This window comes from Heterodontus francisci, chromosome 12 (genome assembly GCF_036365525.1).
Source record: "Heterodontus francisci isolate sHetFra1 chromosome 12, sHetFra1.hap1, whole genome shotgun sequence".
Taxonomy (NCBI): Eukaryota; Metazoa; Chordata; class Chondrichthyes; order Heterodontiformes; family Heterodontidae; genus Heterodontus; species Heterodontus francisci.
Window position 1 is genome coordinate 35,462,166 of NC_090382.1, and position 26,895 is coordinate 35,489,060.

The 26,895-nt window shown below is 42.7% G+C and overlaps 1 protein-coding gene across 8 annotated transcripts in view; it reads right to left on the reverse strand.

The window, feature by feature from the left end:
* Positions 1-26,895, reverse strand: part of LOC137375816 (uncharacterized) — a 59,843-nt gene that overhangs the window by 19,668 nt on the left and 13,280 nt on the right. For 5 of the 8 annotated variants that reach the window (XM_068043308.1, XM_068043311.1, XM_068043309.1 and 2 more), the window contains exon 2: positions 9,902-10,007. The gene's annotated coding sequence lies outside the window, so the exon portion shown is untranslated. Of the gene's footprint in view, positions 1-1,704; positions 1,720-9,828; positions 10,008-17,053; positions 17,337-26,895 lie in introns of those variants that run through there. The other 3 variants (XM_068043306.1, XM_068043307.1, XM_068043313.1) reach the window with 3 other exon arrangements.

The following is a 26,895-nucleotide window of genomic DNA, read 5'->3' on the forward strand; positions in this document are numbered from 1 at the left end:
GCATACAGGTGGAAATTAATTCCACACCTATAGCCAATGTCATTAAGGACAACATGTAGACAAGGAAAAAGAAGGGGGCATGATGGAGGTACTCTGGAAGTGATCATGCAGTGATAGAAGAAAGTAAATGTATCAGCTATGCAGGGACATGCAGGAATGGAAACAAACCCGATAGTTCTGCAGAAGTGGATTATAGAAGATTGGTGGTGGAGGAGGATGGAGAGATCAACTGTGTTGAATGTTACTGAGCAATCGCAGAAGAGAAGGAAGGATAATGTGCCACAGTAACAATCATAAAGGATGTTGTGGTGACTCTGATTTAGGTGATTCAGTTTTGGAAGCCAGACTGAAGTGATTTCAACAGGAAATTGTGGGAGTCATGAATGCAGAGCTAGGTGATGACCAAATTTGGTTCTATGGAGTCAAACAAGAAGAAGAGATTATGGCAAAGAATAGAAAATCACTAGGGATTTATAGTGTATCTAAAGTCAGGGAAGGAAAATAATCAGGCTAATGTCAAACACAGCAAAGGTTTGCGAGCTAGAGGCAGAAACAGCAAACAAACAGACCACATATATAATTTCAGTACCGGTGAAGAAAGGAACACAGAAAGAGGAACAAGTTATTTAGCATTCAAGTGCATGATTCAAGTCGATCATCGCTGATCAATACCTCAACTCCATTTATCTAACAAATGCACTATTATCGATTGCAAGTGTAAATTACTAACCACAGCAGGCAGTGTAGGATAGGGCAGTATAGTAGTGTGAATGCAAGAAACACTTTACTAAAAGCTGGAAGAACACCAAGCAGAGAATGTTGAGGGGTGCAGTTTCACAAACGTATCAGCACAACATGAATTGATATTTGCCAATGCTCTTGGCTGCTGTTGGCTTGTCCCACAGCATATTAAGGTGCTGCTAGGAGAAGGCATAGACAAGTGTCGTACCTTTCCCATCATTCAAGGGCACAAGGCAGTCTGAAGGATTCTCTATTCCAGTTATCATTGTTTTTCAAGGCAAACCTGCAGTCAAAGGCCTTGGTGAAATGGAGGTGGAGGGCCTGCAGAGGCTTGCAATGGGCAATGAATGGTAGGGGGGGGAGGTAAGAAATTAGCTTACAAATATTTTGAGGATTAAACAGAAAAACCGTTTGATTCCCAACCATAATGTATCATTCATATTACGATCAGAGAAAAGCAAACTGATTTGACATTTTGTAGCCTGGCTTAACCTATAACCCTGCTAAATATACACAGGAAAAATAACTGCAGTCCAATCATAAATCAACTAATCCTTTACTCCTTTTACCTGCACAATGGAGAGATCCAATGCTGCGGCTGAACTAGGAGACTTTGATCTTCACCCTTATTTCCTCCCTTTTCTTTTCTGATTAAATTGACACAAAATCCTGTCTTTGATGAGGCCATGCACTGTCCTTGTGGGAGTGAATAAGCCATTTGATTACAACTATTCATTAGGCAGGATTCTCACTGTTACTGTCATCAATGCCACAGTAAATCTAGTCAGTCTTAACACCAAAGCTCTTTCAGCAACAATTAAGAGTAGGAATGCTGAACTCAAATGTGTACAATATACACTGTATCACACCAAGGTTCGTCTAGTAGTATCCTGCTTCTCTACATTTAAAAGAGGAATTACTGTGCTAGAATCCATGACAAATGCAGTATTGATTGATTATTACCCAATTCAATTATAGTTATTCACAAAGGAGTGTGTTCAAGTAAATACAATCTTTATTTCATTTTCTCTTGTCACCGTTTTTCCTCATGCCCACTTGTGATGGTGTTAATCCTTTCTGGGGTGTGGTTCCATGAGTATGGATTTCCCTACAGTAAGAAAGAACTTGCATTTATATAGCAGCTTTCATAACATCCCAAAGTGTTTTACAGCCAATGAAGTGCAGTGACTATTGTGATATAGGAAATGTGCCAATCAACTTTCGCACAGCCAGATGACACAAATAGCAACAAGATAATATTTTTGTGATTTGGTTGAAGGATAAATATTATCCAGCATAACACATCTAAATGCCATTATTCTTGTCCGAACCTTATTGGTGAGTGTTGGCCAGATGATAAACATGGTCATCTTCACCTGGGTGGATGAACAACATGGCAGGTTATTTGGAGGTGAGCCATCATGGTAGAACCCAGTTTTGTCCTCATCCAATGTCCATAAATATGCATTTCCAGTCAGGATCACAAACTAATGAATCTGGTGACAACAATTATCCTAGAACAAAATATTAGACACACATGAAGACTGAGGTGATGTCATGCAGGCCCCCACCTGCCAAGAATGAGGCACATTAATTTTGCCACATGAACATTGATTTTTAAACTGTTACTAGAGTAAAGAAAGAACTCGCTGTAAAAACAAACACCAGACCCTTGACTGGAAAGACATTTGCATATTTACAGACAGTGCTTAAAAGGGACAAAAGACCATGCCCTGACACATTCAATCCACAATGGACTTTTGATTAACAGACATTGAGGGTAGAGGAGCTTGCCTTCCAGGTTGATTGCTAAGATGGCCGAATACACAAACAGACATGGTCAGACCAGTTTAGTCACACGACTAACTGGCTGTCAGAGTTTTTTTTAACTCTCCACAGAGAATTTGAACTCAGAAAGCTGTTTGCTCCAGGACTGAATAGATCTCTCATGGCTGGCTTGTTGCAACCTCTCCTGTCTGCTCTCATCTCTCTCACCAGCTTCAGAATCCATTGAAGACATAGGAACTCCAAGAAAAGTCTCCTACAGTGAACAAGGTTTAAGAAGAATACTGGGCCCCAACGAAAAGCAAAATCTAACCATAAGCAAGGACTACAGTGTGCTTGAAGGACAGTAACAAAAACCCCTCTTCAGAGATTGCCTCAATCCTCTCCACTATTTTTCTTCTGCTCTTTTCTGTCTCTATTTGCATGTGCGTATCGCGTATGCATGCTGGCATGGGCTGCGGTGTGTATCTATAGGCATTAACCGAATTAGAGTTTAAGTTTAAGTTTTAATAAATTTCACTTTTCTTCTTTAAACCTAAGAAAGCCTGTTTGTGCTCATTTTCTGCCTTATAATTGGAAAGTGGTGAACAAGTATTCACCAAGGCGGAGCTCAAAACACAGTGTGTTTAAAAATTAAATCCTTTTACAGTAGGACCAGGTGAAGGCTGAAAGGGACCCCTAGGCACCTTTCTCACCCAGTCATAACAGAAATTTGGGGGCTGGCATCCGGAATTTTACCCACAGACAAACGAGGAATTGGAAGTGGGAAGCCAAATTGTTTCCAATCTAAAAAAAAGAGCAAGATTAATACAGGTTTTCTTGTGGTTGTGTGTGATTGAATACTAACTTGTCTGCAACTGAAGCGAGTAGCTTTCCAAGCCAGGGTGAAGTAACTTGGGATAAGTTAAAAGCACTGTCGATGGAGGAGTCGAGAAAAATGGCTGAGCAGTGTGGGATCACTGTACGTGGCAAGGCTAGGAAGTCTGAACTCCTAAGACTAGTGGCCAACCATTTTTCCCTTGAAGCTGAAGAAGCAGATGCAGTGTTAGAAGCAGACCCAGACAGGATACTGCTAGCATAGATAGAACTGGAACAAAGGAAACTTGAATTAGAAGACAGGGAAAGAGAGAGAGAGAGAGACAGAAAGAGCCTTCCACAAGGAACGTGAAGAAAATGAAAGACAGGAGAAAGAAAGAGAGAGGCAGGAGTGGCAGAAAGAAAGAATATTCCAGAAAGAATCTGAAGAAAGAGAGCTGAAGCGGCTTGAGTTAACTTGGAGGCGACAGAGTAACCTCAGTGAAAGCATAGCCAAAATGGAGGAGCATAATTCAGGGCTGGGTACTAAATTGCTAAAATTTGCTCAACTAATTCCAAAATTCAATGAGGAAGATGTGGAAGCATTTTTGTGTCCTTTGAGAAACTGGCAAGGCAGTTAAAATGGCCAGCTGAGACCTGGTCTCTTTTAATACAAAGCAAGCTAACTGGAAAAGCCCATGAGGTTTATGCCTTGTTCCCAGATGAGAGTTCATCAAATTATGAACTGACCAAAAATGCTATCCTCGGGGTATATGAATTAATACCCAAAGCCTACCGCCAAAAGTTTACAACCCTCAAAAAGCAAGCTAATCAAACTTATCGGGAGTTTGAAAGAAGTAAGCAGCTGGCTTTTGACCAATGGCTGAGGGCTCTTAAAATGCAGCTCAGCTCTGAGAAAATCTCAGGGAAGTAGTCCTGTTAGAGGAATTTAAAAACTCTCTCCCACTCTCAATAAGGACCCAAGTAGAGGAGCAGCGGGTTCAGAGAGCCCGGCAAGCAGCCGTTCTAGTTGATGAGTTTGCTTTAATTTATAAGTCGGCTTCCCGGGGAGAACCTTTCCTAATCACCTCCACAAATCCGAAAAGGACAAAGGGTGGGAATATGATCTCTGCCAGGCAGTCCTGGGAGAGCAAGAAAAGCAGGAGACACAGGGGGCCCTCCTCTAGCCAAAAAGGAAGGTGGTGTGAGCAAGAGTGAGACCCAGAGACCTGTGTGCTTCCATTGTCATAAGGCAGGGCATTTAAAAGCTGACTGCTGGAAACTAAAGGGAAAACCAGTAGGGTTGATCAGGGCACACCCACTCAGTGAAGACGGGACCCTGATGGAAAGCCCAGCAGAACAAGCTGTGGCTTTAACTGCAGTAAGAGTGCAACCCAGGAAGCTTACTACGTCCAGTGCGGGAAAAGCTTATAGGATTCCTGAAGGTTATCAGGGTTTTGTGTCTGAAGGGAAAGTAACCGCACATCCCTCGAGTAGGGCAAGCAAGCCCACAGTGATTCTCAGTGACACAGGGGCCACTAAACCCCTTTTACTGGGAAAAGGCCTGACCTTTCCCCCAGAGAGTGCAGTGAACACCAAAATGGTGGTGAATGGTATTGGAGGGCAGTGTATGCCTTAATCTGTGCAACTGGAGTGCGATCCAGTTTCGGGACCAGTGACTGTAGGTATAGTCCCTAGTTTGCCTGTGGACGGGGTTGACCTGTTCCTAGTTAATGATCTGGCAGGGGACAAGGTAGTAGCCCCCCAGTAGTGAAAGAAAGACCGCAGGAGGTCAGAGAGACAGGGCGGTGGCAGGAGACGATTCCCTGCAGTTTCCATGAATGTGTAGTGGATCAGGCCATGATCAAACCAGCTCCCCCAGAGGAGACTGCATTGGCACTGCAGGTAGATGGCCATGAGGTCTGCCTGTCCGACACTTTCTTTGGAAAGTTAGGAGACCCAGGGAATGAATTAAATAAATCTTCCCTAGCTGAGGCTCAGCGAGCCAACCCAGTATTGCAAGAGTTAGCACAGGCTGCCCAGTCTGAAAGTGAAGCAGAGGGAGTCCCTGATTGCTACTATTTAAAGAATAAGAAGGAAATGGTGTTATCCTCACAGACCTGAGAGCAAGGAGTGGACAGTAGTTCACCAGTTAGTGGTGCCACAGAGGTACCGGGGAGAAATATTAAGAAGTGCCCAAGAGACTACAGTGACTGTGCATGCCAGTAAACGAAAGACTAAAACCCACACAAGACAGCAGTTTGACTGGCCAAAACTCCAGAAAGATGTGATGGAGTACTGCAGGAGCTGCCATATGTGCCAGGTTGAAGGGAAACCCCAACTTACAGTGCAACCTGCATCCCTAAGTCCTGTACCGGTGTTATGAGGACCCTCCAGCAGAGGGCTGGTGAACTGTAAGGGACCCCCGCTGAGAACAAAAGGGGACAGGCAGGCACAGGGCTGGCAAAAGTTTAGAAAGAGAAGGGGAAAAAGCGACAAAGAGGGCAGGTTAAAGGAAGTCCAGGAGGAGTCCCGGATGAAAACCCCTACTGTCCAGTCAGCCAACCCTGAAAAATTAAAAAAGTTAGACCCCACATCCTCCAATGTAAATGCAGAATCTAGAAGCACCCCACCAGAGTTGTTAACAGCATTTACAGAAACTTGCAGCAACAAAGAGAGACCTCTCGGGGGCAGAGAAACCATGAGGGTGATGCCTCACCTAATCAAAGTGTCACAGGAGAGTGCAGCCAAGTCTGCACACATACCTGCAGGCAGGAATGTCCCAGAGAACAAAGTGGAGATCAGCAAAGAATCCTCCCAAACAGTCAGAGGAAAGGGAACCCATTCCCTGAAGTCAAAAGCCTTTGCAAAGCACTGAAAGAGAGTTCAGGATAGACCCACCCACTACTAACTCTCCTGAAAAAAAAAAGACTGCAACAGGCAAAGACCCTCGGCAGTCATGGCAATGGGAAAACTGAAGAAAAGCTTCCCCAAAGAGGATGCCAAAAAGGGGACATTAAAGCAGCACTGGCACCCAGAAAGGACAATTTTAATAAGCTTTAAAATTTATGAGTGAATGGAAATGAATGAGAGAAATGCATGGTTTTTCTTTCTGTATCTTATATTTCTCTCAAACCTTTTAATGAAATGCGCCTTTTTTCTTCAAATCGCATTTCATTCCCTTGGGTGTGGAGATGTCATGCAGGCTCCCACCTACCAAGAATGAGGCATATTAATTTTGCCACATGAACATTGATTTTTAAACTGTTACTGATGTAAAGGAAGAGCTTGCTTTAAAAAAAAACACCAGACCCTTGACTGGAAAGACATTTGCATATTTACAGACAGTGCTTAAAAGGGACAAAAGCCCATGCCCTGACACATTCAATCCACAATGGACTTTTGATTAACAAATATTGAGGGTGGAGGAGCTCACCTTCCAGGTTGACTGCTAAGATGGCCGAATACACAAACAGACACAGCCAGACCAGTTTAGTCATATACTAACCGGCTGTTGGAGTTTTTTTGAACACGCCACAGAGAATTTGAACTCAGAAAGCTGTTTGCTCCAGGACTGAAAAGATCTCTCATGGCTGGCTTGCCACAGCCTCTCCTGTCTGCTCTCATCTCTCTCACCGGCTTCGGAAACCACTGAAGACATATGAACCCCAAGAGGGAAAAGTCTCCTACAGTGAACCAGGTTTAAAAAGAATACTGGGCCCCAACGAAAAACCCCTCTTCAGAGATTGACTCAAACCTCTCCGCTATTTTTCTTCTGCTCTTTTCTGTCTCTATTTGCATGTGTGTATCGCATATGCATGCTGGTGTGGGGTGCGGCGTGTACGAACATACAAACATACGAATTAGGAGCAGGAGTAGGCCATTCGACCCCTGAAGCCTGCTCCGGCATTCAATAAGTTCATGGCTGAACTGATTACTCCACATTTCCACCTAGCCCCAATAACCTTCCACCTCCTGGCTTATCAAGAATCTGTCTACATCTGCCTTAAAATATTTAAAGATTCTGCTTCCACTGCCTTTTGAGGAAGTGTATCAATAGGCATTAACCGAATTAGAGTTTAAGTTTTAATAAATTTCATTTTTCTTCTTTAAACCTAAGAAAGCCTGTTTATGCTCATTTCTTTGCCTTATAATTGGAAAGTGGTGAACAAGGATTCACCAAGGGGGAGCTCAAAACATGGTGTGTTTAAAAATTAAATCCTGTTGCAGTAAGACCAGGTGAAGGCTGAAAGGGACCCCTAGACACCTTTCTCACCTGGTCGTAACAGGTGACAACAATTAACTTCTCCTCCCCTGAAGATTCTTCCTCATGCCAAGATACAGTTTGATGTGTAGCTAAGTGGCACTTCATGTATGAGCTGATCATTGACTTCCCATGGTCTATTCAAGTAAAAGATCCATAAAAACCATATCTCCACCAGGGGTAGAGACTTTAGTTGACATTTCCCAACCTGAGACCAGCATTGCTGAGTTTAATTGTAATGCCCCAATGCAACCCAGGCTGCAAATGGCTATGTCAGTACATCTGGGAATTGAACCCGAATTTTCTTGGTTTGCATGGCTCACCACTACATAGAGGTGGCCTTACATTCTCACTAATGCCTCTGTATTCTGACTATGATAAGTAATTTTACTTGGCTCAGGTGACATTGTAACAGAAAATTAACTTAAGTCATCCCATCTTCTACCCAGCGTATTGCATGACTTATTTATATTTTAATTATTGTAGTTTTGTATTACACTGAGCACAATGATGCAGAAATGATTGGCCGACCACCAATCTATTGCTACTATTAGAGACACTATGAAAGAAGAGAGCATAGAATAGATAGAGGGGCAGGCGAAGAATGAAAGAGAAAGGCAAGAAAGGGAATTAGAGTGCATCCATGAGAGGAGAGAGATAGCAGATTATAAGAAAAGAGGTTTTGAAGGAGAAGAGAAGGAGAGATAAGGCGTCATCTTTTCTACTATTAAAAGAGAGTGAACATCATGTTATCAAAGGAGTAAATATTATCTTCCATACAATGAAAGCAGTGGTTGTCGTCGTTCGTACAATGAAAGCAGTGGTCGTCATCTTGCGTAGTTAAAGCAGTGATTGTCATCTTTCATACAACTTAAGCACAGTGATCATCACCTTTCATACAATTATAGCAAATTGATCATCATTTTTTATACAATCATAGCAGAGTGATCATCATCTTTCATAGAATTATAGCAGAGTGAATGTGATTATTCATGCTATTAAAAAATAATGCACCTTCAGCAACATTCATCCTGGAGTAATGAAAAAATAAGTTTGAACTTTGCACCCTCCCCCGCTACCCAGAATATATTTGAAATTTGCATGTAATAAAGCAAATAGAAAGGAACACTTTTCAGACTGTTATGCTATAGGCGTAGGCTTATTTGTTAAGAAGGGCTAGAATTTAATTTATTTAGCCCTTTCACAAATTGCTCCTGGACTAATTTATTTAAATATATAATCGTGTTATGTCATTCATATTATAGACATATCCAACACAAATTTAGATGCTTAACAGTAACACTTTATATTAACTATTTTAAAATTTGTAAAGCTCATTGTTTCCCTGTGTCAAAGGTCTATAAATCTGACCCAAGAATAGAGGGACAACTATTCCAATTCTTGGGAGTAATGTTGCGAGCTTAGACAGTTTTTAGGTAATAAGCACACATAGTTACCATTCAGCTTTCAATAATATATCTTTTGCTGCACTGCACTTTAACTTTCCACTGGTAGGTACTAATTTTCTAACATTCTGTACATGCAATGTGGCTTTGATAGTGCCAATTCATTTGCAAAATAACAAAATAAAAACAAATGCTCATAATGCTTGTAGTGTGTTTTTAAAACAAGTGTATTGTACAATGTAATCAAAAATAATATTTTCATAAATAAACCATAGCATAAATACAAATACAGTACATCAGGAATTGGATAATGATAATCTGAAATGCGGACATATTTTTGAACATCCCAAAATTAAAGTTGTTTCGGTAGCTGTGCAAGGTAAATGCACTAATTTACTGCTCACTGATTAACTCTGCCTAGTTTATGCCTAATCTTGACGATGTTAATTGAAATTATTGAATTTAACCACTTCAAAAACTGGAACTGAGAAGCACGACTTGCACAGTGATGATTGCACAGCGTTCAACATGATTGGCTAGTCCTCAGTTAATGAAGCAGCTCATGCCCACATGCAGCAAGATCTGAACAACATCCAGACTTGGGCTCATATGTGGCAACTAACATTCACACTAAACAAGTACTGGGCAATGACCATCTCCAATAAGGGAGAGCCTAACCAACTCCCCTTGACATTCGATGGCATTACCACAACCAAATATCCCAGCATCAACATCCTGGGTGTCACCATTGGCCAGTGACTCAATTAGACCAGCCACATAAATGTAGTGCCTGCTAGAGCAGGCCAGAGGCTGGGTATTCTGCAGTAAGCGGCTCACCTCCTAATTTCCCAAGCTTTTCCATTGGCAACAAGACACAAGTCAGGAGTGTGATGGAATACTCTCCACTTGCCTGGATGGATGCAGCTGCAATGACACTCAAGAAGCTCAACACCATGCAGGACAAAGCAATCTACTTGATCAAGACTCCATTCACGAATCGAAACATCCGCTATTACCTGAAGGAGAAAGGAAGGTTTAACATTTCATCAGTTCTGCTGAGGGATTGCACCTAAAACGTTAATCTTTCTTCATCTTCCGCTTTCAGATTTTGATAGATAAGCATTTTCTTTTCAGATTCCAGTATTTCACATTTTTCTTTTATGTGGCATTTTGACTCACTCACTCTCACCTCTGAATCAGAAGGTCATGACCCTACTCCGGGATGTAAACACATAATCTAAGCTGAGATTTCAGTGCCCTACTGAAGGAGTGCCACATTGGTGCCAATGAAGCCTTTGCCTTCATTACCTTCTCAGATGAATGGAAAAGATCCCTAGCAATGTTAAATGATGAACAGAGGAGTTTTCCTAGTTCTGGGGTTCTACTACTAAGCCACTGTAATTATGGTGGAAACCCTATTTATGGATTGTATCCAGATTTTCCACTGAATGTTCACTGAAGTTACTGCGACCGATCAGGAAATTCCTGACAAATTATCTGATCATTTATTTCATTGCTGTTTGTTGGACGTTGCTGTACATAAATTGGTGGTGCATTTTTCTAAGAACCATCGCTTATGCATCAAAAATAATTTACACACTGTGAACTGGTTTGAAAAGTCCTGAGAACGTAAAAAGTGGTACATTAATGCCAGCTTGCTCTTCCTTTGTTTCTGTCTTTATTCATGCTGCCCCTGAATTGAGAGAACCAGACAGAATGGTAAACCATTCATTCCTAAATGCTAACATCTTTCATCTTGGTGAGCATAAATTCACCAAAAAAAATTGATAAAGAAAATGGTGCTCTGCACATCAATGTACGGGGATATTCTGACTTCTTGAGCCTACCACATGGCTTGTGGAAGTGCCAACCTTTCTCACCAAACTGTCACCCCTGAGTCCACATTGACACTGGAAACACCAAAAGGGAGCATTTTTTAAAGTTAATGGCGCATTAAAGCTGGCCATGTCCCGATGATGTTATGAAATGGGCTGGGACTTCAATTTAGATTTTGTTTTGTAAACCAAAGTTTGCTCGTCATAATGAAGTTTTTACTGAATGCAGCTCTCTCTCAAAGTGTACCTGCATTCACTGTTACCACCTCCTAACATTTAGCTTACTAAATTCATAGCTGTCTACTCACATATCTCTGGATCTGATCCCAGCAGGCCATGTCCTGGTTTGTTTCTTACCAATGAAGCCTATTCTTTGGCCAGATCATTTTTCAAAACTTAACTTTCGTGCCCATTGACCCTAAGTGATGTTTCTCAAACAACTTCAAGCGAAGCAACTACTACCATTAGTGACAAAAAAATATTGGATCTATTCCTAAGAATGAACACAGGATGGTAACAGCTGTGTAAATGTAAAACATTCCTGAACACTCCCACCTTTTGCTCTTCTTTAATTGCCTTTTAGAATTTCACCTGATTGTTTTTAGTGAAATCAGGATCCAAAGGATTGTTTTTACTTTGCACACTCTGAGATAATGCTGCCATACAGCAGTAAAGTTCAACATATTTGGAAGGGTTTTATGGGGTGCAAGTGGAATTTGGGTCTTTTGACCTATGATTTCACTGCATCAACTACCAAACATTTTATTTAAAAAATTTCAATTTTCCCAGGATTTACACACACTGAGGGCCTCGGCATGTCTATATGTTAAACTTAGTGAGATACAAGTGAAATACTTTACCTGTAAGCTACTCCACATTGTTGTCAGTGAAAGCCACACATAAATGGTGACATACGCAAAAGTTGATCTTTATGTGATAAGCAGTAACAGTGGCACATGGAGGTACAAGAGGAGTTGAGGTATGATCAGAATTAGAAACTGGTGGGGAAGGAGAAGCAGAAGGGAAATGTAAAGGACTTGAAGGGGCATGAGGAGGCATGGAAGATGACCAGTAAGACATCAGGGACACAGGATCAAAAGCAAATTACGAATCAGAGGTATGGAGAAAGCTCGAGGGAGGTCAGAGACCTGAAGGGGAATCTAAGGGGAATTAGAGATAGAGGGAAATATTGAATATCAGAGGCATGTGAGGTAGGCATGTATTGAAACACAGATTTTTAAGGAAAATATGGAACAACAGGAAGAGAAACATGACTGTGGAACACAATGTTTATTCAGTGCATGGAGGGGCCTGAAGGACGTTAATGGCATGGAAGAGCAATGAGGAAGGTAAGCATGAAATGGATAAGCGGCATGGAAGACCAATGAGGGAAACCAAGACGTAAGTGCAGCCAGGGACAAGAAAGAATGACAGACATGGAAAAGGCATGATGAAGATCAGAGCTTCATCTCAGAGGAATCTAATGCAAGAGGGGGCAAGAAAGGATCAGTCTCTTGGAGTAGTATGAAAGAATCAGAACCATGAGTGGCATAATGGGATCAATGCATGGGCAAGCACTGAAAGGATAGGAGACATGTATTAAGCTTTGTAGGGAATCAGATTTCTGTAAAAGGCATGAGGGGAATTGCAGATATAGGGAGAGCACTGGAGGCAGGAGAGGATTTTGAGAAATAGAGGCATCAGATGGAGGCAAGGGTGATCCGAGTTATCACAGAGGATTAAGGAAGAACAGAGGCATGAGGGGTTGGAAGAATTGAGGAATTGAAGGAGATACAAGTGATCAAAAGCAGGGGGAGGAATATTTAATTTAGGGAAGCAAGCAGTCATGTAAAACTTGTTCAGCATTTTCTCAAAGGGGCTGTATTTAAAAGAAATGATGATACCTGCAAGCAGAAGGGAATTGGTACAGTACGAGTATGAACTGTGTGGCTGAATGTGAGCTGCTGGATAAATGTAGAGTTAGACACATTGGAACAGGAAATTGAAAACATTTATTTGATGAAGAGTTGCCATCCCTACAAGAAACAATTTGAGGGCGAATATTTACCAATCACTGAGTGGAAAATGGGATTAGAAGAGTTAGGTGCTTAATGGCCGTGGGCCGAAGGGCCTGTTCTGTGCTGTATAACTCTATGAGAGTTTTCAGGCAATGTGAAGCTGTTATCATAATGTTACTTAAACATAGGAGGCATCTTGAGGGTATTCTATTATAAATCAAAACGACAATTTTATTCTAACATTGTTTAGGTGACTCAAAATAACATTTGAAAATTCCATGCAATCCTGGACACCCTACCTTCGAAGGAACAGTGAAGGTTTAGAGAAGAGTGACAAGTATGGTAATGTTGAGTTTTGTTCGTCCATGTGGTGAGGAATTCAAGAAAAAAAATGTGGAATGTTCCCTTAGAAGTTTAATAACTGGGGTAGGGTCTGTGACAGGACAGCTTGCACATGGTTTGTGGAACAGCCTTGCTATGACAAATAACCATTTCTTTTGCAATGTTTTCTTACATTCTTAAGTCATAAGCAATGAAAGAGTGGGAAAAATGCTTTTTAATCAAAAAATGGACTCATACCTGTACTTTAATACACCAATGAGCATTAGATGGTATGGCATTATCTTTGAGTAGTTTGTTTGGGACATTCTTAAACATGGTGATGGGGTTTCTAGACGTGTAAGATACCAGGCTGGCTAAGATATTTTCTTGGCCAGCTGGGTTTCTGACATTGAGTAAAAACCCCATCAAGATGGTTAAAAATCTCCAAAATAAACTATTGAGAAACACACCTAAATTTAGTTGAGATGGATTGTGCACTCTCGCCGTAGAGACACATCCCATTATAATTAAGTTCAGAGCACTTCTGAAAAGGTTGCAAGAAGTGAGGATTAAGAAGGCCTAACTTCAACAACACCCAGGTATGTAGGGATGCTACTTGAGTTAAATTGCATGCAGCCTACCAGCAGAAAGCATTGGTAACTTTCCCGCTGCTTGTTCAGGTAGGATCACCCTACCCATTGGGTGAGTTAGAGCACACAGGAAGGATCCCAGGACCAATATTTAACCTTACTGTTCCATTACATCCTAGGATCTCTGAACCATGAAGGAGCATTGTTTGAAAATACATCTTATAAGCCAGAAGATGAACTTGCTTTGGGACTTTGCCGCCACTGAAGAGATACAAGAAAGCCTAGACCACCTTTTGCTTCTTCTTAGTGTGGCCTCAAAAATCTATTCCCTAGCTAAAGCCAGTATCCATCAGAACTTTCCAGTATCAAAGTGAACTAACAATTGAACTTGATGCCCATTACTTTCATACTTGCATCATGAAGAAGCTGGAAGGTATCGAGCTCTACATGGAGGGTGTTAAAAAACTTTGCTCTTCTTTTGCTCTTTTCTGTCTCTATTTGCATGTGTGTATCACGTATGCATGTTAGCGTGGGCGCGTCGTGTATCAGTAGGCATCAATCGAATTAGAGTTTAAGAAATTTCAACTTTTCTTCTTTAAACCAAGAAAGCCTGTTTGTGCTGGTTTCTTTGCCTTATAATTGGAAAGCGGTGAACCAGGATTCACCTCGGTGGATCTAAAAACACGGTGTGTTTAAAATTAAACTCTGTTACAGTAAGACCAGGTGAAGGCTGAAAGGGAACCCTAGACCTCTTTCTCACCTGGTTGTAACAATACATATTCACTATCTGGGAAACATATATCCGGGTCCCAAGACTTGTGACAAACCCACACCACTGAGATCATTATTGCCTCGTCAAGTTTTAACAGATATTCAGAGCTGGTGACTCATTTTTTATTTTGAAGATTATGTTTATGTCGTGGTGTGATTTCTGTGATTCAGAACGGACTGTATTTTCACAATCAATCTGTTCTCGAGATCTAAATCCAGCTTTCACACCAGGCGACTGGGAGCTGCAATTCTACTCTCAATAATTGCCAATTAATGGAGTTTAAGAAGTCAATGTGCTCACTTTTAACACACTAACCAAAGGCAAAGAATCAGATTGTGTCGTGAAATTAAATTCAATCTTGTATCTATACTAAGAAAGATTGACTGGCAAAGATAAAATGAAATGTTTCGAGTGAGTATTCAGGATAATTTTCTGAGTATGCGCCGAGCAGGGAGTGAGAGGAAAATCTCATCTGCTGAAAGTGTATCAGAAATATGAGGGCACTATATTGGCCTCAACTTTGTCCTTCACATGCCCTCCACAATATAATCTCTGAATGTAACATAGCTTACTGTAGCAAAGATCTTTCCATCTACCTCTTTTTGAAATACATATCTCTGTGACATAAGCTTCACTGTAATATCTGTGGACTTGTGCTCCAGAACTTGCTGCGCCCCTAGCCAAGTTGTTCCAGTACAGCGACAACACTGGCATCTACCCGGCAATGTGAAAAATTTTGCAGGTATGTCCTGTACACAAAAAGCAGGACAAGTCCAACCTGGCCAATTACCGCCCCATCAGTCTACTCTCAAACATCAGTAAAGTGATGGATGGTGTCATCGGCAGTGCTATCAAGTGGCACCTGCTTAGCAATAACCTGCTCACTGACACTCAGTTTGGGTTCCACAAGGGCCATTCAGCTCCTGACCCCATTACAGCTTTGGTTAAAACATGGACAAAAGAGCTGAATTCCAGAGGTGAGGTGAGTGACTTCCCTTGACATCAAGGAAGCATTTGACCGAGTAAGGCATCAAGAAGCTCTAGCAAAACTGAAGTCAATGGGAATCAAGGGGAAAACTCTCCGTTGGCTGGAGTCGTACCTAGCGCAAAGGAAGATGGCTGTGGTTGTTGGAGGTCAATCATCTCAGCTCCAGGACATCACTGCAGGAGTTCCTCAGGGTAGTGTCCTAGGCCCAACCATCTTCAGCTGCTTCATCAATGACCTTCCTTCAATCATAAGATCAGAAGCAGGGATGTTCACTGATGATTGCACAATGTTCAGCACCATTTGCGACTCCTCAGATACTAAAGCAGCCCATGTATAAATACAGCAAGATCTGGACAATATCCAGGCTTGGACTGATAAGTGGCAAGTAACATTCATGCCACACAAGTGCCATGCAAGGACTATCTCCAACAAGAGACAATCTAACTATCTCCCCATGACATTCAATGGCACCATGATCACTGAATCCCCCACTATCAATATCCTAGGGGTCACCATTGACTAGAAACTGAACTGGAGCAACCATATAAATACTGTGGCTACAAGAGCAGGTCAGAGGCGAGGAACCTGTGGCGAGTAAGTCACCTCCTGACTCCCCAAAGCCTGTCCACCATCTACAAGGCACAAGTCAGGAGTGTGTTGGAATATTCTCCACTTGCCTGGATGGGTGCAGCGCCAATAACGCTCAAGATGCTCGACACCATCCAGGACAAAGTAGCCCTCTTGATTGGCACTCCATCCACAAACATTCACTTCCTCCAACACCAACGCATAATGGCAGCAGTGTGTACCATCTACAAGATGCACTGCAGCAACGCACCAAGGCTCCTTAGACAGCATCTTCCAAACCCGCGACCTCTACCCCTAGAAGAACAAGGGCAGCAAACGTATGGGAACATCACCACCTGCAAGTTCCTCTCCAAGCCACACACCATCCTGACTTGGAACTATATCACCGTTCCTTCACCGTTGCTGGGTCAAAATCCTGGAACTCCCTTCCTAACAGCACTGTAGGTGTACCTACCCCACATGGACTGCAGTGGTTCAAGAAGGCAGCTCACCATTACCTTCTCAAGGGCAATTAGGGATCAGCAATAAATGCTGGCCTATCCAGCGAAGCCCACATCCCAGGAACGAATAAAAACAAAACACACACTCTTACACTCTGACTTCACCTGTCACTGTAAATCAACTTGTTACATTCCTTAATGCTGCTGCTGTACATACAGATGTTTCCGGGTGCTTTACTGGGCTGAGGACCAAATGGCTACCAAACCAGGGAAAGAAGGATTAAAGGTGGAGGGTTAAAATGAATACAGGGTCAAAGGTATGGTGGCAAAGCAGGAATGGGGTGGTAATTTCATCACAACTACTTTAACTCTAGATCTGCCCAGTAGGCTGAGTTAAAATTGACCCTCACTTTTCTACAATTATTTTCCCTTTTTTAACAAGACATGAAATTTCATACATAACTGCCAGGCAGGGTAGAAAGGGGAGGTGTAATATCAGCCAAAACTCACAAATGGAAAAGAGCAATCCTTGGGATATTCTTGTGCAACTCCAGGAGCCTGGTTTCAGAGGGTAATTGACAAAGGTCAGGAAGCAAGTCTGCCTTTTTGGTTGAGAATATTACATTGTTTAACAGATCTGAGAATGGGGGGAATAGATAAAGGGGAACATGTTACAGTCTCAAAATCATTCTGTAGATATCTGGAATAATTTTTACAATACTCATTGACATTGAGTTTAAAACTTAATAGGGACTGCAGCATTTTCAGCAATACAGCCTTTATATATTTAAAATAACGCTGGCTATTATAAAGTGCTTTATGTAATTTTTCAAAAGAACATGGAAAGTAAGTAACAATATCATTTCTTCAGACATCTCTGCCCCCGTTCTGCAATCCTGGCAAAATCAAACCTGCCCTTCCCTACTTGCTTTCCCATGAGAGGGAAATTCCTTGGAAATGCTTCCACTCTGCTGATGTTACAATGCCAGAAGTGTGATGGAAACCGCAATCAGCACCCCATTTACCACCTTAAACATTCACTCACTCCACCACCGACGCATAGCGGCAGCAGTGCGTATCATATACAAGATGCACTGCAGCAACGCATCACGCCTCCTTCAACAGTACCTTCAAAACCCGTGACCTCTTCCACCTAGAAAGACAAGGTCAGTAGACACATGGGAACACCACGATCTGCAAGTTCCCTTCCAAGCCACATAACATCCTGACTTGGAAATATATCGCCGTTCCATCAAAATCCAGCACCTCCCTCGCTAACAGCACTATAGGTGTAACTACACCATGTGGACTGCAACGTTTCAAGGTGGTTCAAGGACAATTAGGGATGGGCAACAAATGCTGGCCTTGCCAGTGATGTCCACATCTCATAAAACAAATAAAAAAGAATTACTGCAGTGACAATGTGCTCATGTGACTGAGAAGGTTAAGCTGCTCACAAAACTGAGTCTGTCCAGAAGGCTACCCCCAAAAGGAAGATCATGGTTGCTATGAACCATGATAGATCTCAGCTGTGTGCAGTGGAGAGGCGTGCATCAATCTGTTAATGGCAGTACAAGGATTGGACTTCACCACCGCCCACCCACCACCCCCGCGTCCCCAACATCTTGTCCATTGGCTTCATACCAGTGTTGCTCAAATTGGATTGATGGATTGAAGGATTAATAATGCAGATCTACATTCTACATTACAACAGTGACTACATTTCAAAGGTACTTGTTAGCTGTAAAACACTTTAGGATGTCCTGAGGTTATGAAAGGCACTATATAAATGAAAGTGTTCCTTTTTCTTTTCATCTATATTTTGTTTCTTCACTGGTCTCAAAGTTATATAGCATATGGTTCCTCTCCTCCGTGTTTTGCAGTTTGTCGAACCTACATAGCTGCTGTCCACTTCATTACTCAACCCAGTGATATATCTAGGGTTAAAAAAAAATTGCACAAAATTTTGACTGAAATGAATTAAGGCAATAAATAATTCTATATGCTTCCTCTCAGCTCATTGCAGGAGACTAATTGCCACATAATTAAAAGCATAATTCTGATAATTATAAGTTCACACTTTTTAAATGAGAACAGCATGGTCCAGCGCAAAAATACATTACATCTGTTTGCACGGGCTGGCAAGGCTGCTTCCAGCAAACCAGCTGCTGTAAACTGGGGAGAGGCAGATCTCGGTGTCACAGGCACAGGATCTAACAACAGCTCTGGAAATTGCCTGCTACAAAGTCTTGCATGCAAGGAGCCAACACAAATAGGTTAGACCCACCTAGCAAATCCATTTGTGCCCAAGCTTCACCTTCCAAGTACTTCCAATGGCACAGACAACATGAGCCAAGAGCTTCAAATGAAGAGCTTATCTATGCTTACTATTGTTTTGCAGGAGAAATGAAGAATTTCCAGTGAAGTATTTTCCCTAGCAGAAACCACTTCCAACATTCCGGATTATCTCATTACAATGTATCGTTCTATTTTATATGCTGAATTTAGCAAGACTACCAAGACATGGGGGCGATTTTAAAATTCCAACCCCCATTTTGTGCCTAAAAAATTTGGCGGCCAGCAATTGAAATTGGCGAGGTAGTTGGAGGGCAGGGTACAGGAGGGCATCTCCACCACCCCTTGAACACCCAAGGCCCACCTGATGCAATTTTTAGTTGGGCCTGTTGGTGAAAAATCCAACTGCCTGAAACAGGCATTACACCGCTTACATATGCAAATCAGGGTCCTACACTAATTATGGACTCCAATTGCAAATTTCAGGTATAAATAGGTGGGCACGGTTGTATCAGGTCTTCAGTAGCCTGACCAGCAGTAAGTAAAGGGACTGTTTTGGGTGCTACTTGAAAATTGACCCCACATTGACTACCTTACCCAATGCTGTTGACAGTAGCATTGTTGGTGTTTATTTGGTGAGTAGCTGAGGTAATTCCTCTGTCTGTGCTGATTTTGATCATGCCTATTTGGTGTTGCATGAAGAGAAAATTTGGTTTGACTGTGATATTCTAGTAGTCGAATAGCTTGCCAATGCTCATGGATCATGCATGAGTACTGGACCATCAAGATTGTTATAAATAAAAGCAAAATACTGCAGATGCTGGAAATCTGAAATAAAAACAAAAAGTCCTGCAAATACTCAGCAGGTCTGGCAGCATCTGTGGAGAGAGAAGCAGAGTTAACGTTTCAGGTCAGTGACTTTTCATCAGAACATGATGAAAGCTCACTGACCTGAAACGTTAACTCTGCTTCTCATCAAGACTGTTATAATGTCATCTAGCACCAGTCATTACAGCAAAAATGGCCCAGTTCTTGTGATTGGCACAGTTTCCCATTACGGATGCTGTCACAATTTTCAGGTTTTGCATTACATATTCTTTCAGGTTCATCATTGCCACTCACTCCTAAAATAGGAGCTGATATTAGGGATTTGGGGTGCTCATTTTTATTGCGCAGTAGATGAACCAGCATAACTGAGAACCCTTGCTCTATATATCAGCTACTGAAATATCCTATGTTCTGTCACATATGTTCTCCCCTGTTCAAGGAAGGCAGACTGAAAATCCTTTATTGAGACAGGCATATCTTCAATTCAACAACTGTGTCTTTTATATAAAATATAGGAATAAACAGTAGAAGATTTTGCCAGTAAGAGAAATCAATTGTTGACGCTCCTCAATTATGGAAAATAATCAAAATATCACACTGGGTTGAACTTCAACCTCAAAAAACAGATGGGTTTGGGTGGTGGGGGTTAAAAAAGTGTTGGAAATCTGCTTCCTGACCCAAACCCACCTCCAACCCACCCATTTCTGCCTTTAAGTGAAACTGGAAGGTGGTCAGGTGAGCAACCTGATCCCAGGAGGAGGGGTGCAGATTTAAATATGACAATGAGGCCGTGAACCTTATTTTCATGCAGCTTTTGGACTTTTACAGCTGCCGGCCTGATTTTAACTTCCCCAATATTGACTGGGACTCACTTAGTGCTAGGGGCTTGGATGGGGCACAATTTGTGAGGAGCATCCAGGAGGGCTTCTTGAAACAATATGTAGATAGTCCAACTAGGGATGGGGCCATTCTGGACCTGGTATTGGGGAATGAGCCCGGCCAGGTGGTTGAAGTTTCAGTGGGGGAGCATTTCAGGAGCAGTGACCATAATTCCATAAGTTTTAAGGTACTTGTGGATAAGGATAAGAGTCGTCCTTGGGTGAAGGTGCTAAATTGGGGGAAGGCTAATTATAACAATATTAGGCAGGAACTGAAGAATTTAGATTGGGGGCGGCTGTTTGAGGGTAAATCAACATCTGACATGTGGGAGTCTTTCAAACGTCAGCTGATTAGAATCCAGGACCAGCATGTTCCTGTGAGGAAGAAAGACAAGTTTGGCAAGTTTCGGGAAGCTTGGATAACGCGAGATATTGTGAGCCTAGTCAAAAAGAAAAAGGAAGCATTTGTAAGGGCTGGAAGGCAAGGAACAGATGAAGCACTTGAGGAATATAAAGACAGTAGGAAGGAACTTAAGCAAGGAGTTAGGAGGACTAAAAGGCGTCATGAAAAGTCATTTGCAAACAGGATTAAGGAAACTCCCAAGGCTTTTTATCCATATATAAAGAGCAAGAGGGTAACCAGGGAAAGGGTTGGCCTGTTCCGGAGGGACACGATGTTCAAATCTCTGGATACATATATAAAGAGCAAGAGGGTAACCAGGGAAAGGGTTGGCCTGTTCCGGAGGGACACGATGTTCAAATCTCTGGATAAGGGCGGGAAAAATGTACCCAATGTGGCCCTCATCCTGATGACCACCTTCGTGTGCGGCTGCATCAAGCTGTGTGTAGACCTCCAGTACGCAAACTCCAAGTGTAACTACGTGCTGAGGTTCTATCTGTCCCCGGTGTTGCGAAGGATGGGCCTGGTCACATTGCCGTGGAACGCTCCATGCAGTTGGGCCGTGCCGTACCACCTATCCTTCGTGGAGCAGTTTCTGCGGGAAAACACCTTTGACCACCGGTCCATCAGGCAGTGGTCTGCACGGAATGTCCTCAAGGCCCTACGGGAAAAGGAGACGGTGGACCCTGTCAGATGGTTCCCCGAGCAGACTGTCAAAGTCATTTGGCGGAATGCCTCATCACCAGAACTTTCAAACAAGCACCAAGACGTAGCTTGGCTGGTGGTGAGAAGGACCCTCCCCGTCAGATCCTTCATGCACACCCGAAGTCTCGCCCCCTCCGCACAATGCCCCCGCGGTGGCTGTGGTGGGGAAGAGACGGTTGCCCACTTCCTCCTGGAATGTGTCTTCGCAAAGCAGGTGTGGAAAGAGATGCAGTGGTTTTTGTCGAGGTTCATCCCAAGCAGCTCTGTAACACAGGAGTCTGTGCTCTACGGGCTGTTCCCAGGGACGCACACCGAGACAAACATCAACTGCTGCTGGAGGACTATCAGTTCGGTGAAAGACGCCCTTTGGTCTGCCCAAAACTTGCTGGTCTTCCAACGCAAAGAGTTGTCCACCACCGAATGTTGCAGACTGGCACATTCCAAGGTCCAGGACTACGTGCTGAGGGACGCACTAAAGCTTGGGGCAGCCGCAGCAAAGGCTCAATGGGGAAAGACCACAGTGTAAGGTTCCCCCCACCAGGCTGAACTGAGGGGCTGGATCCATGGGAAACCCCTCGAACTGTATCGGGAAAACTTTGTGTGCTGTAAATGTAAAAATGTATATGGCATGACAATGAAATGGAAGGGTTGTGAGGCAACTCATGATTGTATTGAAGGAAACTGATCATCTTTGCACTGTTTGTATTTTTTGACTTGATGCTGTTTTAAACTGTTTGGGAATGTAATTTTTACAGATTTTTATGAATAAAGTATATTTTGGAAATAAAAAAAAGGGAAAGGATTGGCCCACTCAAGGACAGAGATGGGAATCTATGCGTGGAGCCAGAGGAAATGGGCGAGGTGCTAAATGAGTACTTTGCATCAGTATTCACCAAGGAGAAGGACTTGGTGGATGATGAGCCTAGGGAAGGGAGTGCGGATAGTCTCAGTCATCTCATTATCAAAAAAGAGGAGGTGTTGGGTGTCTTGCAAAGCATTAAGGTAGATAAATCCCCATGGCCTGATGGGATCTACCCTAGAATACTGAGGGAGGCAAGGGAAGAAATTGCTGGGACCTTGACAGAAATCTTTGCATCCTCATTGGCTACAGGTGAGGTCCCAGAGGACTGGAGAATAGCCAATGTTGTTCCTTTGTTTAAGAAGGGTGGCAAGGATAATCCAGAAAATTATAGGCCGGTGAGCCTTATTAGGGAAACTATTAGAGAGGATTCTTCGGGACAGGATTTACTCTGATTTGGAAACAAACGAACTTCTTTGCGAAAGACAGCATGGTTTTGTGAAGGGGAGGTCGTGTCTTACTAATTTGATTGAGTTTTTTGAGGAAGTGACGAAGATGATTGATGAGGGAAAGGCGGTGGATGTTGTCTATATGGACTTTAGTAAAGCCTTTGACAAGGTCCCGCATGGCAGACTGGTGCAAAAGGTGAAGTCACACGGGATCAGAGGTGAGCTGGCAGGATGGATACAGAACTGGCTCGGTCACAGAAGACAGAGTGGATGGGTGTTTTTCTGAATGGAGGGATGTGACTAGTGGTGTTCCGCAGGGATCAATGCTGGGACCTTTGCTGTTTGTAGTATATATAAATGATTTGGAGGAAAATGTAGCTGGTCTGATTAGAAAGTTTGCGGACGACACAAAGAGTTGCGGATAATGATGAGGATTGTCAGAGGATACAGCAGGATGTAGATCAGTTGGAGACTTGGGCGGTGAAATGGCAGGTGGAGTTTAATCCGGACAAATGTGAGGTAATGCATTTTGGAAGGTATAATGCAGGTGGGAGGTATACAGTAAATGGCAGAACCCTTAGGAGTATTGACAGGCAGAGAGATCTAGGCGTACAGGTCCACAGATCACTGAAAGTGGCAACGCAGGTGGATAAGGTAGTCAAGAAGGCATTCGACATGCTTGCCTTCATCGGTCGGGGCATAGAGTATAAAAGTGGCAAGTCATGTTGCAGCTGTACAGAACCTTAGTTAGGCCACACTTAGAATATTGCGTGCAATTCTGGTCGCCACACTACCAGAAGGACGTGGAGGCTTTGGAGAGGGTACAGAGGAGGTTTACCAGGATGTTGCCTGGTCTGGATAGCATTAGCTATGAGGAGAGGTTGGATAAACTCGGATTGTTTTCACTGGAACGACGGAGGTGGAGGGGCGACATGATAGAGGTTTACAAAGTTATGAGCGGCATGGACAGAGTGGATAGTCAGAAGCTTTTTCCCAGGGTGAAAGAGTCAGTTACTAGGAGACATAGGTTTAAGGTGCGAGGGGCAAAGTTTAGAGGGGATGTGCGAGGCAAGTTTTTTTACTCAGAGGGTGGTGAGTGCCTGGAACTTGCTGCCAGGGGATGTGGTGGAAGCAGATACGATAGCGACGTTTCAGAGACATCTTGACAAATATATGAATAGGAAGGGAATAGAGGGATATGGGCCCCGGAAGTGCAGAAGGTGTTAGTTTCGGCAGGCATCAAGATCAGCGCAGGCTTGGAGGGTCGAATGGCCTGTTCCTGTGCTGTACTGTTCTTTGTGGGAAACTGGCAACTTCCTCAAGATGAGGACTAAGTGGATTCAGGAGGTAAATGCCTTCACACTTACCCCTCCAGATCCAAGTGCTTGCCTGAGGATCCTCCTCAATTAGGTCCCAGCTACCCACCCCCCCCCCACCAATGGCCGTCCCTGCGAGGCATCCAACCTTTCCCACCCCCAACCCCAGGCCCTGATCTCCCCACCACCATCAGCTCCAATCCCCCAAAAGCCTCTGATCCCCGTTCAGGATTTGACCATCACCCCGGAATCAGCAGCTTCCTCATTTGCCACACCGCTCCAATTGCACCCTCCCCCCGCCCCCTCTCCAGTCGACCCCTACACTCCTCCAACACACTCCCCCTCTGGACGAAGCCCCATTCCTGTTGGGAGATTGTTTCAATAGTTTTGAAATTGTATGCAACAATACAACCTCTTTTGAATAGCTAATTCAAAATTCAGATCATCATGGTAGTGAATCTGCTTTTTATTGAAAAATTGTTGAATTTAGCATTACAAAAAATTATAAGTTAGAGATGGTGCCTGGCAAATTTAGCAGAATTTTCTTCAGTTATGTGGACAGATTACAGAAGCTGGGATTGTTCTCCTTCGAGTAAATAAGATTAAGTGGAGATTTGATTGAGGTGTTCAAAATTGTGAGGGGTTTTGATGAGTCAATAAGGAGAAACCTTTTCCACGGTCATGAGGGTTGGTAACCCTTTTTTAAAAACTCTTTCATTGGATGTGGCTGTCACTGGCAAGGCCAGCATTTGTTACCCATCCCTAATTGCCCTTGACAACTGAGTGATTTACTCGGCCATTTCAGAGGGCAGTTAAGAGTCAACCACATTGCTTTGGGAGACCAGGGAAAGACAGCAGATTTCCTTCCCTGAAGGGCGTTAGTGAACCAGATGGATTTTTACAATCGATGATATAATCATGGCACCATTATTGAGACTAGCTTTCAATTCCAGATTTTTAAAAAATAGTCTAATTGAATTTATTAATTAATTGAATTTAAATTCCACCAGCTGCTGTGATGGAATTTGAATACAGGTCCCCAGGGCATTAGCCTGGGCCTCTGGGTTACTAGTTCAGTGGCATTACCACTACGCCACCATCTCCCCTTTCTGCAATTGGCCACTGAACCTCATACCCTATGCAGCATTTGTCCTGGCTGTTACCCACTGGGTTGCAGTTCCCTTTGAATCATATGTATGGCATCTGTTGCTGAACGTTACCCACTGCAACTTAATATCTTTGTGATTGTAATAAGAATAGAAAGTGCTGGAAATACTCAGCAGGTCAGGTAGCATCTGTGGAGAGAGAAGCAGAGTTAACATTTCAGGTTGATGAACTTTCATCAGAATCCTCATGTTTGTGCTGGCCTGCATAGATGTTTCAAGGTGTCCTTGTAAAATAGGGTTGTTGTTGCACTATATTGGAACAATATTATTTTGTCATGCAGGTGGTTATTTCTTGGCTTGGAGATTATATTTTTGCAAGTACTGAGCTATCCAAGGCTAATCCAAAAGTTCAGCAACTTTTCAGAATGGCCAATGGGACTTGGTTGCTTGTTCTTATAGCAATGCTAGGTCAGTGAGGTTCTTTATTGGAATGAGCATAAAATAATTTTTTTTTTACATGGTTTTCAGTTAATGCCTTCAAATGCCATTACTTCAATTTAGATCAAAGCAATTCAATTTAATTTGATTGCTAGATAGCAATCTTGGCATAAATGCAGAGCTGGTGAGAAGATGATTACTATTTTTTTCTTCGTCAAAAATCTAAACATGTAGGTGATGGCGATTCCCACTATTTTCAGATTGCATACTGGAGGCTGAGAAAGTTAATTTTCTGCTCAGCTTCCGCCTATCTTTGACTGACCCCTTCCTTTTGACTGTCTTGTGGCTGCAACGTTAGCAGTTCCATCTCCTCGGCTTGCATGAGGTGCACACACAGTTAAATCCAGCAAAGGGGAGCTAATGGTTTGGATAAGTGCCATTCACCACATCTGTTGTGATAAGAATTGTAGATACAGCATCAGCTGCTTTTCAGCCACTGGCACTTTATGCTGAGTGTTTTATCATGTTTTGAGTTAGATGGGGAGGGACAATAGGTACAAAGCAGCTATGTTTATGTTTTAAGCTGCAAGCTGGAGCTTTCTTCCATTAACTATTATGGGGTAGAAATTTACCCAGCACTGGCCATGGATATAGGAATATGCTTGAATTGCACATTCCCACAGGAAGTGAATTAATTTAAAGAAACATGATTTGCTTGTTGTCATTGATGTGTCATGCTTCATCTAGGTTGGTGCAGAGCTCTGCTTGAGGCATAGAGTTAAACTTTTTTTCAAAGTAGCAAATTGCTTCTACTTTCGAAATGTTCAGCATGCAGTTCTGGAAATCAGGTTTTTATTACTGAGCGCCTCAATTCATGTTGTAAACTTATAGCATTTCATTTCCATGATGGTATCCTTTCCAAAACTAATCAATGTGTCATCCTTCAGTTCCATAGGGTTCTCCGATACAAGCTTATCTCCCAAGTATGTTGTTCTGCTTTAACTTCCTAATCTGTTTTCTGCCACTTTAGCAAGGTCTCAGGGTAGAGAATCCAGGAACAGGCTCTATGGCTTTCTTTGCAAATTATCCAGCAACTTAGATGCTGCCGATAGACAACTCGTATATTTATTTTTCCCTT